This window comes from Cupressus sempervirens, chromosome 2, assembly GCF_028749045.1.
Source record: "Cupressus sempervirens isolate cs-2001-9-10 chromosome 2, ASM2874904v1, whole genome shotgun sequence".
In the NCBI taxonomy this organism is placed as follows: domain Eukaryota; kingdom Viridiplantae; phylum Streptophyta; class Pinopsida; order Cupressales; family Cupressaceae; genus Cupressus; species Cupressus sempervirens.
The window spans coordinates 665,890,259-665,894,831 of NC_143119.1; positions in this window are offsets into that span (position 1 = coordinate 665,890,259).

Here is a 4,573-nt window from a genome sequence, read left to right on the forward strand (position 1 = left end):
AATTAGATAGAAACAAGTAGAGACTAGCTACAATCAAGAGATTATACTATGAAGATGCAAGATTGCAAGAGAATGATATAGAAGATCAAGCTATTGTGGATATCAAGAATTTTTTATACCCTTGTGGACATCTATTTGGAGCAAGAGAGATTTTATCTTCCTTGATCTAACATTATCAATATTCAAGCATTCAAAGTTACAATCATGGGGTAGCAATTACAGATTCTGATTTTGGTAGGATTACTTTAGCCTTGGTGGCTTGGTATGCTTTCTTATCTTATTCAAGTCTATGCATTACTTTCTCATACATATGCATATATATTCATGCCAAAGTTTCAATCTAGCAGATTAGATCTTGGCATTACACATTCAATACACACACATATTTTATCATATTCGACTATTTGTGCAGGTGGAAATCACCAAAATGAGGGTTTGACCAAGGAAAAACACTATATAGTCACCCCAAAACCCTATTTTTAGATATACACAGGTGTTGCTTTGAAGATCAGAGTGTAGATTTGGATACCCTTTTGGGAAAACTTCTAAGATATGTGAACAAAATTTTCATCGAAGCATAAAAGGTCAAGGTCAACTTTTTGGGGCACAATTGTACCCTGCCAACAGGGTCAAGATCGACCTCCCTTCAAATAGACAAAATATTTTTGGATTTTCTCCATTTGAACATTTCTAGTCCAAAATGGATTGCAAAATTTCCAAAAACTATGCATGAGAATCAAAACATAGGTATTTTCATATTGATTCCATTTCGAGGTATGTATCTTATCCTATCAAATTTCAAGTATTTTCTATTACTTATTTCATATCAAAATATTATAAAAAAAATAAATGAATAGTGGTGAATATCCTACGCATTGTTATTGATCCATTTTTACCCTATTCATTTTGGTGAACTAGCAATAGACAATTCTTTCTCCTTGTTGTTATATTTGCATCTTGTGTTAGATCTTGCATGTATTAATTATATTTCCTTTATTTATATGTTTTAAAAATATTTTTAAAATTGAAAAATTTCTTTAAAAATAAAAAAGCATTTACATTTTCATTTTTTTTCATATTTCAATATGTATGATTCTTATTTGGAATACTTTGATGAAGTTTTTATTGTAAAAGAGGATAGATTCCCTAATGAGGTACATGGAAGTGAGATTGACAATGGTCTAGATAAGATCTCCATTGATCCTATTCCTATTTCACTCTCCTCCATAACCTCTCTGATTGACCTTTACCATAGGGTGTGTGTATGGTTACATGTTCCACTATATGCAATATTGGTAAACCTAAGATGATATATCCTACAACTTAGATGATGGTCAAAGGATGTCCGTGAATAATAATTTAGGGTACACCTAGCAATCCTTTGGATTTCTTTGATAATACTAATTCTATTTCACATGCTTATTACACACAGAATAACCCTCAACCTACTATTTTGGTATCTTTACCAACTTCTCAACCTATTCTTCCTCAAGCTCCTAAGTTTTCTTCTACCTTTAAGGAGTATAGCATACTTGATCAATTAGGTGCTACTCTTGCTAAGATATCTTTATGGGAGTTACTTCAAACTTCTCCAACATATTATGAGGCATTGCCAAAAGCTTTATCTAATCTTCCTGCTTCACCTCCTAATCAAGACATCATTCATTCTCTTTTGGATTGCATGCATGCTATGCCTTCTGTACCTCCTATTGTGTTTTATGATAATGATTTACTTTCTCTTGAGGTGTAGAATCAATATGATGCTCTTATGGTTGTTGTTTCTATTAATCAAAGTATCTTTCAAAAAACATTAATTGATAATGGATTTGGACTTAATTTTTGTAGCATGGAGATGCTTAAGGAAATTAAGGCTAATCTTACTACTATTCAACTTGACAATGTTCCTATACATGGATTTGATAATATTTCAAAGAAAACTTTTGGCATTATTACTTCACCTATTAAAGTTAGTCTAGTTATTCTAAATACACTTATTCATGTTATGTCTGGACCTCTCAATTATAACCTTCTTTTAGGAAGACCTTGGTTACATACTATGCATATGGTTCCTTCTACTCTTCATCATTAGGTTTAGTTTATTTATAACAACTTAATGTATACATTAGATGTGGTTGATGTGCCAAATCCTTGCTTAAATGTTGAATATGTTAAAATCTCTAAGCCTCTTCAACCAAATAAAGAGATTGAAAAACAACCTAAGATTCAACAGCTAGAAGCTTCATCTTCTTAACTGACTGATGATGATTGGAGGAAAATGGATTTTAATCCTACTTTTATTGGAGAATATAAGGTTTAATTTGGAATTTATGAAGTAACAAAGTGAATTTGAGAAACAAATTTTTATTTCTTCTCCACTTTCTGAGGAATTAAAAAGTAACTTTGTTGTAGCTTCGATTAATGAAATGATTGAAATGGTAAAACTTGATTGTTTTGATATTGTGACATATGCCACTCCATGGACTCTGTCTGAAATGGATGATTGGTATGGTTTTTCTTATCATTTTCTTAAGAAATAGAGATTTAATGGAAAAGGATGTGGTAAATATGTGCAAGGTAAACAAGTACTTTTGGATAATGAAATTTATGATTATATGTATGGATTAGGATTTAATCCTTATAAACAACCATCAGCTTTTCCTCTTAATGTTAGTCACATATGTGGTGGTCAATTGAAATTGGTTAAGCCACTACTTATTGTTATAAATCAAGAACCTACTTTGGATATTTTTCCTGAAGATGAAAGTTCAATGGAAATTTTTTGGATTTATGACAATTTACCTAAGTTCTATCACAAACAAAGAAAGCCTTATTGTTTAAATATAGATTCTTATTTTGGGGAACATGATAATCAAGATATTCTTTCTTTACTAATGGATTCTTCGATACAAAGGGATTTGTTAATAACTGAGACTGATGATATTCAAATGGATGAGAATAATCCTAATAAGATAAAGATTAGGAAATGTTTGAATTAGGATGAGTGTGATCAATTGAGTTCCCTTTTACTAGAATTTAAGGATATTTTTGCTTGGACATATTCAGATATGTCAGGTTGATTCTAATATTGTTACTGATAATTTTGTTTTAAAAACAAATATGAAACCTGTGAAGTAGAAAATTTGAAAGATGAATCCATAGATTGCTTTATTAGTCAAAAGTGAAATTGAAAAAGTATTGGATTCTGGATTCATTTGTTCTATTGATTACTTCGATTGGATTTCAAACATTGTGCATGTTTCAAAAGGATAAAATAAGATAAGGATGTGTAGTAGTTTTAGAGATTTAAACTTGGCATCCTTAAAGGATGATTTCTCATTGTCCAATATTGATATGATTGTGGGTTCAACAGAGGGTCATGCTTTGTTATCTTTTATGGATGGTTTTTCTAAATATAATCAAATATTTATTCCTCCTAAAGATCAATTTAAAACTACATTTATAACACCTTGGGGAACATTTTTTGGGGTCATGATGCCTTTTGGATTAAAAAATGTAGGAGCAACTTATCAACACACAATGACTTTGATTTTCCATAATTGCATCCACAAGATTCTTAAAGACTATGTGGATGATATTTTAGGAAAGTCTATACAAAGAGAAGATCATGTTACTATTTTACAAAAAATATTTGAATAGATTAGAAGTTAGAACATGAGATTAAATTCTAAAATATGTTTTTGGAGTTGATTCTAGTAAATTATTAGGATTTATAATCTCGAAGCAAGACATAGAAGTTGATACTGAAAAGATTGATGCTATTGTTAATATCCTCCTCCTAAAAATATATCTTAGCTACCTAGCTTACAAGGAGAGATACAAGCTATTCATCTCTTTGTTTCTAAGTTAGCTAATCAAACAATCCCTTTTACTTCCTTGCTTAGAAAGGATACCACTTTCTCTTGGAGTGATTAATGTAAACAAACTTTTGATAAATTTAAGGAGTATCTTGCAAATCCTCCTATATTGCAACTAGCTAAATTTGATAAGCCATTTCATTTATATACTTCAACAACTTTAAAGGCTATGAGTGCCTTGTTAGCTCAAAATGACATTGATGTTAAGGAAAGACCTATGTATTACATTAGTTAGACTTTACTTGATTATGAAAATAGATACACAGAATTGGAAAGGCAATGTCTCATTGTAGTTAATGCATGTTAGAAACTTAGGCATTATCTTATAAATTTTGAAGTCAATGTGATTGTCGAATTTGTTCCTTTGAAACATCTTTTTCTCACAAATTGATCTCTCTATTCATTTGGCAAAGTGGGTGATGTTACTTAGAGAATTTGATCTTAATTTCATTTCTCAAAAATCTATAAGGGACAAGATTTAACAGATTATTTAGCTAAAGCTCCTTGTCATAATTTGGAAATATGTTTTGATGTAGGAGCATCCTAGGTGTAAGCAATCTTGAATCATCCAAAAATATTTGTACCTCAGTCTTTTCTATTTTAATAAGGACTAGTAGACAAGGTGGTTACTATTTATGGGAACTTGCTATTATTAGTAAGTTTGTCATATGAGCTCAAAATGTTCTCATTTTCTATAG